Genomic DNA, 12,679 nt, shown 5'->3' with positions numbered 1-12,679 from the left:
AACTTAAATTCAAAGTGTGCCCACTTGCTGAGACATTAAACTCTCCACCAGTGAAGGAGTATGGGGTGAAGGGTGGAAAGGCAAGATCAGGGGCAGCAACTCTGCTTGAGGATCAGGCTCTAAGGCTAATTCTGTGGAGAAGAAGTAGCTCCTAGGTATGGTCAGTCCCCAGGTGTTAGGATAATCCATGCATATCTGTCCAACAGATAATTACTGTCCCTGATGAGCACTTTCCCTAGGTCAGGCACAATTCCAAACTCTTTACGAATGCTAACTCATTAATCAGGACAGCAGCCCTAGGGCAATAGGAATACTTGTATCCTGTAACACATTTGAGGAAAGTGAGTCTTAAGGACCCTGAGTAATTTACTGACTTAATTGTGGACCGGCTTGAAGCTCAACACTCAGAAAACAAAGATCATGGCATCTGGTCCCATCACTTCATGGGAAATAGATGGAAAAACAGTAGAAAGTGTCAGACTTTATTTTGGGGGGCTCCAAAATTACTGCAGATGCTGATTGCAGCCATGAAATTAAAAGACGCTTACTCCTTGGAAGCAAAGTTATGCCCAACCTAGATAGTATATTAAAAAGCAGAGACATTACTTTGCCAACAAAGGTCCATCTAGTCAAGGCTATGGTTTTTCCCATGGTCATGTTTGGATGTGAGAGTTGGACTGTGAAGAAAGTTGATCGCCAAAGAATTGATGCTTTTGAACTGTGGTGCTGGAGAAGACTCTTGAGAGTCCCTTGGACTGCAAGGAGATCCAACCAGTCCATCCTAAAGGAGATCAGTTCTGGGTGTTCATTGGAAGGACTGATGCTGAAACTGAAACTGCAATACTTTGGCCACCTAATGCGACGAGTTGACTCACTGGAAAAGACTCTGATGCTGGGAAAGGTTGGGGGCGGGAGGAGAAGGGGACGACCGAGAATGAGATGGCTGGATGGCATCACCGACTCGATGGACATGAGTTTGAGTGAACTCTGGGAGTTGGTGATGGACAGGGAGGCCTGGCGTGCTGTGATTCATGGGGTCGCGGAGAGTCGGACATGACTGAGCGACTGAACTGAACTGAACTGAATTGTGGACCGAGAGCCTAGTCCTAGATTGTCTGACTTTAGAAATTAGCCTCTTAACCAGGATGCTAAAACTGTTTCCACAAAAAAGAAAAAAGGTATGCTGAAGGATCAGCTGAAGGAAAAAATAACCATTTTAACGGCAAAGAAATTAGGACGTGTGATGAATCTTCTCATAATTGGAATCGGAGCTCAGCTAGTTTGGTCTGAAGGCTTTGACATTCCAACTTTAGTGCTCTTGGCCTTCTCATTGATTAAGAGAGGTCAGGAGTCGGGAAGGAGAAAGAAAATGACACTTATTGAGTGCCTGCTGTGTGACAATTACTTTACATAAATTTTCTCATTTAATTCTGACAACACTTCTATGGGAGTGGGCGGGGGGGGCATATTATTACTCCATTTTTCAGATGAGAAATCTGAAACACAAAGAGATGCAGTAATTTGCTCCAGGATGAGCCTGTTGATAAAGCATATCTGAAGTTCAAAACCAGGTCCCCTGATCTTAATTTATACATTTTTCAACCACTGCACTGCCAACCTCCTATAAACAAAATGTGCAGAAGAGCACAGTTAGTCATTTACTAGTTGTAGTTAGCAGTCGGAAGTCTAAATGTGGTATGTTTTTGTATAAATGTCTTTGTGCTTACCCTTTTTGGAATTTACTCAGCTTCTGAAATCTATAGATATGGCTTTTTGCCAAATCTGGGGGCTTTTCGACTATTATTTGGGTACTTCTTCAGTCTCACTCACTCTTTCTCTCCTCTTCTCCCAGACCTCCAAAATAACAAATGGTAAATCTTTTGTTGTAGCCCCATAGGTCCCTGAGAATTAGAACTTTTTCCCACTCTATTTTCTCTCTGTTGCTCACATTGGGAGATTTTTACTGTTCCTTCTTCCAGTTCATTGATTCTTTTCTCTGACTCTTCCATTTTCTGTTGAATCCATGCACTGAGTTTTTTATTTATTTTATATAAATATTATATTTTAAATTTTTATTATATTTTTTGCTTACAAAGTTTCCACTTGGTTCTTCTTTACAACTTCTCTTGCATTGTTGAGATTTTTATTTCTTTGTTGAGGCTTCATTTTTTATTTGTTTCAACTGCTTACTGAAGCTTTTTTTGATGTCTGCATTTTTAGTCATTAACTGTAAAATTTCTGACATCTTAATGTTGGCATCTATTATGTGATGATAGTGCCTTCCTAAATTTATTTGTTGAAGTCTCAACCTCCAGCACCTCAGAATGTAACTGTATTTGGAAATAGGATCTTTAAGGAAGTAATTAATGTTAAATGAGGTCTTATAGGTGGCCCTAATCCATGTGACTGTATTTAGAAATAAGGTCTTCAGAGAGGTGATTGTCCTGCTCTTTGCAACTCCATGGACTGTAGCCCACCAGGCCCCTCTGTTCATGGAATTTTCTAAGCAAGAATATTGGAGTGGGTTGCCATTTCCTACTCAAGGGGATCTTCTCAACCCAGGAATGGAACCCCGGTCTCCTGCATCTCCTGCATTGGCAGGCAATTCTTTACCACTCTTCCACCTGGGAAAGGCTAATAGAGTGGAGCCTTAATATAATATGATGGTATCCTTACAAGATGAGGAAGAGACACGAGGGGTGTGTGTGCATAAAATAAAGGCCATGTGAGGAGACAACAAGAAGATGGCCATGTGCAAACCGAAGAGAGAGCTGTCAGGAGAAACCAAACCTGCCAACACTTTGATCCTGGACTTCTAGCCTCCAGAATTCTGAGAAAGAAATATCTGTTGTTTAAGCCATCCAGTTGCTGAGATTCTGTTATGGCAGCCCTAGCAAAATACAGTATCTATTTATTGTCTTTTTCCACTGTTTGAGATCTTCCTAGTTCTTGATATAATGAGTGATTATGGATTGAAACCCATTCATTTTGGGTATTACATTATGAGACTCCAGCCCTTATTTAAGCTTTCTGTTTTAGCTGGCTTTCATTGACACCATTCCAGCATAGGAAGGGGAGGGACCACCTCCAGGTGGGGGAAGAAGTTCAAGTTCCCCACTTGGTCTCCATTAAAGGTGAGGAGCCTCTTCATCACTACTGGCCACAGCCAGGAGATCCAGGTACCCACCCAGCCTCCATGGATACTTCCCTGGCTGGCAGGGTTGGACTGCTTTGATTCTACTCCCCATGTGGCTTCCACTAACACCACAGGGAAGGGAGTGACCTTGTTACTGCCGGGCATTGATGAAAGGCCTGCCTCTCCAGTAAACGTTCTCTTCTCTATGGGGCTGGGTAGAAGTCCAGGCCCTCCACTGGCCATTGCTGATACCATGAAGAAGGGGTTTTGTACTAAAGGGGATGAAAGCTCTCGTTCCTTCATCAGCATTCTCTGACACCATCCTAGCAGGGGAATTGACACCTTATAACCTAACAGAAGTAGAGTCTAGACTCCCCACTCAACCTGATGGATGATGGATCCTTAGGCGTGAGGCCGAAGTAGAATAATTATTGTCTAAAAGTTTTTGTTTTGCTAGGCTGCTCCTCTCCTTATTCTTTGGCTAGAAAGAGCAGACTTTTGTCAGGGCTTTGTGTGTGTGTGTGTGGGTTAATCTATACTCACGGGCTTTTCTGGGTGATGGTTCTTTCAGCTCCTGGTCTGAGATACATGAAACTAAAAGAAAATCCAAAGAACTCACCATGTATCTTTCTTTCCTGTGTCCCAAAGTCCCTAGGCAGTCTGCCTTCTTCTTTCCACGTTTCAGAGTCTGCTTGTGTTTCCTATAAATATCATGTCCAGGACTTGTAGTTGTACTTTCAAGAGAAATAGGGAGAAATGTGCCTATTCCATCTTTCTGAAAGCAAAAATTTTGACTCATTTTTGAGCATCCAAAAAGCCAATTTGTCTAAACACTTTACAAATAACTTTAAGTGAAAGAGTTGTCAGTTCAGTTCAGTCTCTCAGTCATGTCTGACTCTTTGCGACCCCATGGACTACAGCACACCAGGCCTCCCTGTCCATCACCAACTCCCGGAGTCCACCCAAACCCATGTCCATTGAGTCGGTGATGCCATCCAGCCATCTCATCCTCTGTCGTCCCCTTCTCCTCCCACCTTCAATCTTTCCCAGCCTCAGGATCTTTTCAAATGAGTCAATCCTTCATATCAGGTAGCCAAAGTATTGGAGTTTCAGCTTCAGCATCAGTCTTTCCAATGAGTATTTATAATTGATTTCCTTTAGGATGGACTGGTTGTATCTTCTTGCAGTCCAAGGGACTCTCAAGAGTCTTCTCCAACACCACAGTTCAAAAGCATCAATTCTTCGGTGCTCAACTTTCTTTACAGTCCAATTCTCACATCCATACATGACTACTGGAAAAACCATAGCTTTGACTAGATGGACCTTCGTTGGCAGAGCAATGTCTCTGCTTTTTAATATGCTATCTAGGTTTGTCATAGCTTTCCTTCCAAGGAACAAGTGTCTTTTAATTTCATGGCTGCAGTTACCATCTGCAGTGATTTTGGAGCCCCCAAAAATAAAGTCTGTCACTGTTTCTACTGTTTCCCCATCTATTTGCCATGAAGTGATGGGACCAGATGCCATTATCTTAGTTTTCTGAATGTTGAGCTTTAAGCAAAATTTTTCACTCTCCTCTTTCACTTTCATCAAGAGGCTCTTTAGTTCTTCTTCACTTTCTCCCACAAGGGTGGTGTCATCTGCATATATGAGGTTATTGATATTTCTCCCGGCAATCTTGATTCCAGCTTGTGCTTCATCCAGCCCAGGATTTCTCATGATGTACTCTGCAAATAAGTTAAATAAGCAGGGTGACAATATACAGCCTTGATGTACTCCTTTTCTATTTGGAACCAGTCTGTTGTCCCATGTCCAGTTCTAACTGTTGCTTCCTGACCCGCACACAGATTTCTCAAGAGGCAGGTCAGGTGGTCTGGTATTCCCATCTCTTGAAGAATTTTCCACAGTTTGTGGTGATCCACACAGTCAAAGACTTTGGCATAGTCAATAAAGCAGAAATAGATGTTTTTATGGAACTCTCTTGCTTTTTTGATAATCCAACAGATGTCAGCAATTTGATCCCTGGTTCCTCTGCCTTTTCTAAAACCAGCTTGAACATCTGGAATTTCATGGTTCATGTACTGTTAAAGTCTGGTTTGGAGAATTTTGAGCATTACTAGTGTGTGAGATGAGTGCAACTGTGTGGTAAAGCCGTCACCACAATCTTAAAAACATTTCTCTATCCACTAGTGAGCATTTTCACCTAATTTAGAACCAAATTACAATGGTCTTTCTAGATCTCTCTTTCTTTCTCTTTCTCTTTTCTGTTCACTAAACTTCCCCCTTTCTATTTAGAGCAAACCAACAAATCATCTTGCCCACCCTTCCCCAAAAGTTTAGTGACATATAGTGAGCCTTGTGGCTCAGATGGTAAAGAATCTGCTTGCAATGCAGGAGTCCTGGGTTTGATCCCTGGGTTGGGAAGATCCCCTGGAGAAGGGAAAGGCTATGCACTCCAGTATTCTGGTCTGGAGAATTCCATGGACTGTATAGTCCATGGGGTCACAAAGAGTCAGACACAATTGAGCAACACTCACTTTCATTGAGAGCCTGCCATGTCCCCAACAATACAGAATGTGCTTAGCTAAAATCTTCCTTGAGCCGTGAGCAGAGGGAAAGCTGCTAAGGCATTTCTACCTTATTGTTTATTAAATGATACTGACTAGTTCCTAAATTAAGTCACTGATGATTCTTTTCAGATTCATTTTATATTATCTTCTAAAATATTTCCATCTTAGAAGAGACCACTGTGTGCTCTAAAAGATCAGTCATTCAAAGTCATCTTTAGAAAAATAGCAACAAAATGAGATTTGTGCTCAGTGCCTTATCTGCTTAAGTGATATGATTGAAGTAATGGATTAAGCCAACTGTGCTCCAAAACATCCTTCTCCTTTATTCCCTTCATAGTACTCAGCACCCCCGGAAAGATTTTACCTATTTGTTTTCATATCCACAGTCTTGCCACCACACAAAGCAGGAGCTAGATAGCTCTCTTGTCAGCAGTCACTTCCCAGGGGTAAGACTGTGCTGCACTGAGATTTACGTGCCAAACTCAGTATGCTGACCCAGTAAATCTGTCCACTATGGCACTCCACCCTCTTCCACCACAGACATGGGCTAGCTCATCAGAATCCTCCCCAGAAAGGTGTATTTCACAGTTTTGGGGAAATACCCTTTATACTTTTGTCATTAAACTGTCTGGGGCTATAAACAGTTAAACAGTCTATAGACAGTTTTACAGTTAAACAGTAGACAGTTTTGTCATTAAACTATCTGGGGCTATAGACATGACTGTGCATCTAAGTACAGGCAGATAACCATCTTGCTTGACAAGTAGAGCGTCCCATTAAGGGAGGAAATGACAGAAAAAAGAAGAAAAAGAAAAAAAAATTGCTCAGTTGTGTCCTACTCATTGCAATTCCATGGCTGTCGCTGGCCAGGCTCTTTCTCCATGGAATTCTCCCAATCAGGAATACTGGAGTGGGTTGCCATTCCCTTCTTCAGGCACTCTTCCCAACCGAGGGATCAAATCCAGTTCTCTTCCATTTCAGGAGGACTCTTTACTGTCTGAGCCACCAGGGAAGCCCAAGCCCTGGTTATACCGTTGGAACATCTGGATTTAACCATGCCTGAAGCCATATTCATCCTCAGGAGTCACAGAATTCTTAAGTTGGCATGAGCCAGATTTCAGTCACTGTCAGCCAAAAGCATCTTGACTCTCTCATAAATATGTTCACTGTGATTGTAATACAAAAAACATCAAGTGAGATTTATGGTTTGGCACATTCAAAATCTATGAAAAGAAAATTGGAAAGGAGACAGCAGAGGAAGGGAGGCTACAGAATTCAGTCAGTGCATGTGTCTCATTGACAGGACCAAGCTCTCTGTTCCTGATGTGAGCTCTGGGTTTTGCAGTTTTTAATATTCTGTATCATTATAGTTATATCTGCAGTAGGCACTTCATACATGGGAGTGAGGACCAGGCGATGTCGGGAAAGCAGTGACGTTAGTTGGTCTAGTAGCAGGTTTAAAGCCAGGCTCACTCACACTGTGAAACCTTACAGACACAATTTTAGTTCCTGGGAATAAGTGCGAGAGAGAAGTTCTTTGGAAGATAAGGCAAGGAAAGTTCTTGGAAGAAGTTGGAGACTAATGAAGCTTGATAGAAACAAACAAAAAAGCTCAGTTGGCACTCAAATCAGTTTGAGTTCTTCTTTACAAGCGATAGAAACTATATCCAGCTAAATTAGGCAGAAAGAGGATTCATTACAATGGTGTTGGATGACTCACAGAATCTCTGGGTAAGCCAGAGAAGCAGGCTTGGGGGCATTCAGACAGGGCCACCTGTCAAATCACAAGGTAAACCTGGTCCAGGGACGATGCCAAGCACTGCTTGTGTCTCAGACACTACCAGCTACAGATAACATATGGAGCTGCCACTGTCCCCAGAGTGTGTTATATATGGTTTCTGCTTCTTTATGTCACTAGCTTCCAAAGCAACATCTGTTTGACTTTAGGGGCATTGATGGGGTTGGAAGTAGAGGGCAGGCAGTGGAGTAGGACTGGCAGAGCCAAGGGCATGTGCCATGCCCTAGCTGAAAGGGATGCTGCAAAAGTGGATATAGGCACTGTCACCTTCTATCATAGCACATGAACTCAGCAAAATAATGTGGAGTATTCTCAGATTCAAGGACATTCAAATAATGGGTGGCCAAGAATAATGGAAAACATACCAGCCGCATTAAAGTTCCATGTGGGCAGTGACGAAGGGTATATATAGGCTTTGGAATAAGACGGCCTACATTCAAGTTCAGAGTCTGATACTTCCTTGCTCTTTAATTTCTCTAAGCCTCATTTTACTTATCTGAAAACGGAGAGAAGAATAGAACCTAGCCCAGAGCTGGTGTCTGGATTGAGAAAGGCAATGCTCATGTGAGGAGCAAATTATCATCCTGAGAACGCCCAGCCAGTCCCCTTCTTCGTCTGCTAAAGGAGATTCTGCTGGTGGCCTCTCAGTTTATTTTGCTCTCATATCCTCCAAGGAATGCTTGTTATTGTCAAAGCTGTCCCTAGAGCTTTTGTGATACAGAACTGGGATAGAAGATCAGGAGGAATATAACTAAGATGTGGTTATGGTAGGACAAAGACAAGAGAAGAAATTTTCAAGAATTTTGGAGAAGAGAGAGACTAGAGATATGGTGATACTAGAAAAGTGGATAGGAGGGAAAGGGGCTTTTAATAATATTTCCTTTAAAAGATAAATAGGGGACTCCCCAGGTGGTCCAGTGGTTAAGACTCCATGCTTCCAATGCAGGTAGCACAGAGTTTCATTCCTGGTTGAAGAACTAAGATCCCACATGCCAGGTAGTGTGCCAAAAAAATAAAATAAAAATAAAAACATAAATAGATGGAAAATCTTATACACATAATTGTACATATTGTATATAATCTCTTACGGTATTGAGGAAATTCTAGTTGTGAGTATGGTAATTTTACAATTATATTGTGATGGCTGACCATGTTTCTTTTAGGAGACACTGCCTTAAGAGTGAATTAAGTGGATCCTAGAGTCATCAAGAAGGAAACTGAAATACAAATGAAACACTTCGCATAGTGCCTGGCATGTAGTAAGTTGCTGTGTACAAGGTAGATGCTGTTATTGTCAGAACTGTATCAATAAGTCAGAAAAAGAGTGATATGACGCAAGCAGTCACTTGAGCTATTGAACCGGAACTTCATAAAATCCTCTGAGGGAGAACAGGATTGATGCCAAACCTCGAGGCAACACTGAGCTGAATCTGCTGACAGCCAACTGCAGTGCCTTCACCCTTATCTTCCACCTAGAAAACAAAACTCTTTGTTATGAGCTGAACTGTGCCTCCTGCCCTCTCCCATTCCAGTGTTGAAGTCCCAACCCTCAGTACCTCAGAACGTGAATTATTCAAAGCTAGAGCCTTCAATGTAGTAATTAAGGTAGAATGAGGAGGTATGTGTGTGTCCTATGTCCTAGTCCAGTAGGTTTGAAGGAAGAGATGATGCCACAGACAGACACAGGTAGAGGGTGAATCATGTAAGCTATCAGAAGACATCTACCTACAAGCCAAAGAATAAGATCCTCAGAAGAAACCAACCCTGTGGACACTGCGACCTTGAAATTCTAGCCTCAAGAACTGTGAGGAAATAAATTTCTGTTGTTTAAACCATCCATCTGTGGTCCTTGCTATGGCAGCCCTACCAAACAATTACACCTGTAAATCAGTAACATCCAAGTTCAGAGCATCCTCAGTGAGCCCCATTGTACCAGCCAATGTGCTTAGGAGGCAGAGGGCAGATGCCCAGTAAGTACCAGAGGTGTTACCCAGGTTGGTAAAGGTCAATCTGGAGAATAATCCAGAAGCTGTTAAATGGTAGAAATGAATTTGGCAATATCCACTAATAATCATCATCATCAAGGAATACTAAAATTTTTTGTCTTTTTTTTTTTAAGTCACTAAGTAAAAACTATTAACAGCCAATAGCTATTGGCTATTTAGCATACTAGACGCTGTTAATTTACTATATTAACTGGTTTAATGTTCACAACCACTCAATTTATATTCAAATGTCGAAATATTCCATTTTTGTGAGTATGATCAGCACTATGATTATATTCTGATGTTAAACCCCATGTACAGATGAATAGTTGAGACACAGAGAATTGAGGTAATTTCCCCAAGTTCCCAAAGCAGTAATTGTCAGAGTCACACGACTGAGCAACTTCACTTTCACGCATTGGAGAAGGAAACAGCAACCCACTCCAGTGTTCTTGCCTGGAGAATCCCAGGGACGGGGGAGCCTGGTGGGCTGCTGTCTATGGGGTCGCACAGAGTTGGACACGACTGAAGCGACTTAGCAGCAGCAGCAGCTATGACTCTAGCTCCAGTGTCTGCACCCTTACTTATACTGCTTCACCATACAATGTGCTTCTTACAAGATATCTGCTGCTGCTGCTGCTGCTGCGTCACTTCAGTCGTGTCCGACTCTGTGTGACCCCATAGACAGCAGCCCACCAGGCTCCCCCGTCCCTGGGATTCTCCAGGCAAGAACACTGGAGTGGGTTGCCATTTCCTTCTCCAATGTGTGAAAGTGAAAAGAGAAAGTGAAGTCGCTCAGTCGTGTCCGACCCCTAGCGACCCCACGGACTGCAGCCAACGAGGCTCCTCCATCCATGGGATTTTCTAGGCAAGAGTACTGGAGTGGCTCGCCATTGCCTTCTCCCTACAAGATATCTAGAAAATATTAAAAGAATCATAAAGAAAATAAAAAGCACCAAGAGGGTCTCCGAGTTTGTGTGTGTACTTGTGTGACCTTGATAACCTAGAAAGTAATCATCTTGCTTTTTGCCGCTTGAATCCTTGATCTGTCAGGAGTAAATATTGTGAATGATTTTGGGCCCTAATAAATATCAATGTGAGACGTTTTAGAAAATTTTAACCAAAAAGACATTAATGTGACTATTCCTTCAATAATGGTCAGTTAGAGGAAAAAATATTATTTGCTGAGCTTTAATTGTCCTCCCATATAAACCAATTCCTTTGTCATCCTTTCCTTGATATGAACATCCTCATTATTAGTGTGAATAAGATTAGCATTCTAATTACACATTTGCACAAAGACCTCTTTTTCACTTTTTTCCCACCCACGGTTTTCAGTATTTGGCAATCTTGGTGCTGAGAGTCAGAGTCTGAAAGCCACTCTGGACCCCTCACCTCCTTTATTCACAACTTCCCACAGTTCCCAGTAGCCAGAGATAGGTCCTTAGGCCTTGTCTATCATAGATTTCTTTCTGGAGTCCATGAGGAATGACCCAGATTTTTTAAATGCCTACAGTCTCCTCTGAAATAGTTACTTCAAAGGAAGGATTTGTTATGGAGAATACAAACAATTTCATCTGGGAGCTACTCAGAGATTTTATAATTTGCCATTAAATAGGATTCTTAGCACTGGCAACAGAAGGCATTCTGCCACAGTGAACTGTTTCAAATCATCAGAGTTCTTCATAATCATGTGGACTAAGAAAGTAGAAATAATCTTACCCTCCATCTAACAAGTAAATCAGACAGAATGCGTTATAATCCAACTCAAGCTTGCTAAAGCAGGTTGTGATAGAAGATAAGACCTTTGTGATGTACTGAAATCACTGCTAATTTTTCCAAGTCATTGGTCAAATGATTTTTTTCTAGGTACTATGTGAGAGCAAAAGCCCCCTTTCTAAATTCCTTTTGGAAGTGGGATATTAAAAAAAAAAATTACCATCTTATTGGAAATTTTGTTAGTCTCTTTCTGGGACACTCTTTGACTTTAAACAGCATTAATATACCCTGCAGACAGATCAAATTTATAGAGTGGGACTTTTTAATCTTCATCTACCCAACTGTGCTGGGAATAGTACCTTGAATTCACTGTGTTTTAAAATTAAATTTAGATCCATAAATTTCTTATGCATGTGGTGTAAAACAATCCATGCCATGATATATATTTGTTAAATATTTGTGCTGTGCTTGCTGGAAATCACAAAAGGCAAGGTTGTTGTTCTTGATTTGTTAAGTGAAAAATTAGGGTTTAAAAAGACCAAACGGGGAAAAAACAATTATAGCCCATTTGGAACTCAAGCACACTGTTTGTACACAGACTGCATTAAAATAAAAATGAGTCATTGCTAGCTAGTATACACACTTTCAAATTGTATTTAGTATTTTACATTAATTTTAATACTTCTAACAGCTTCACTGGGGCTTCCCCGGGTGGCTCAGGAGTAAGAATCTACCTGCAACGCAAGAGACATAGATTTGATCCCTGAGTTGGAAAGATCCCCTGGAGAAAGAAATGGCAACCCACTCCAGTATTCTTGCCTGGAGAATCCCACGGACAGGAGCCTGGAGAGCTACAGTCTATAGGATTGCACAGAGTCAGACACAGTTGAAGTGACTTAGCACACACTCACCCATTATTTAGGATATTCTGGTTATTTGAAAGCTGCTGAAGGTAAAAATGTGAATATGGTTGCTGCTGCTGCTGCTGCTAAGTCACTTCAGTCGTGTCCAACTCTGTGTAACCCCACAGACGGAAGCCCACCAGGCTCCCCCGTCCCTGGGGTTCTCCAGGCAAGAACACTGGAGTGGGTTGCCATTTCCTTCTCCAATGTGTGAAAGTAAAAAGTGAAACTGAAGTCGCTCAGTCGTGTCCGACCCTTAGCGACCCCATGGACTATAGCCTACCAGGCTCCTCCATCCATGGGATTTTCTAGGCAATAGTACTGGAGTGGCTTGCCATTGCCTTCTCCGATGGTTGCTTACATAACTAATTTATTTTAAGGCCCAGCTAGTCAACAAATCCCTGCTCTGGCATGGGCTTAGCAGTGGATAATCTCCAGTGTTGCAACATACACTGTGATGTTGTTACAGAGCCCCTACACCCTTGCCTTCGTATCCCTAGAAACACAACATGTTTCCTGGCAAGAGACCATCATCCTAAAAGTTGAAAGGCAAATACAGCCTTTTTCCTACA

The 12,679-nt window shown here is 41.9% G+C and overlaps 1 long non-coding RNA gene across 1 annotated transcript in view; it reads right to left on the bottom strand.

The window, feature by feature from the left end:
- Window positions 1–6,798: 6,798 nt before the first annotated feature.
- LOC129561210 (uncharacterized) overlaps window positions 6,799–12,679 on the bottom strand; it is a 44,497-nt gene continuing 38,616 nt past the window's right edge. Inside the window, exon 4 of the long non-coding RNA XR_016038438.1 lies at window positions 6,799–8,973. This is a non-coding gene — a long non-coding RNA (uncharacterized LOC129561210). The remainder of the gene's footprint in view (window positions 8,974–12,679) is intronic.

Source organism: Moschus berezovskii, chromosome 10 (assembly GCF_049115385.1).
Source record: "Moschus berezovskii isolate FMDL1 chromosome 10, NW_MosBer_1.0, whole genome shotgun sequence".
Taxonomy (NCBI): domain Eukaryota; kingdom Metazoa; phylum Chordata; class Mammalia; order Artiodactyla; family Moschidae; genus Moschus; species Moschus berezovskii.
Note: the sequence above shows the minus strand (reverse complement) of the source record. Positions and strands in the feature narration are given on the sequence as shown.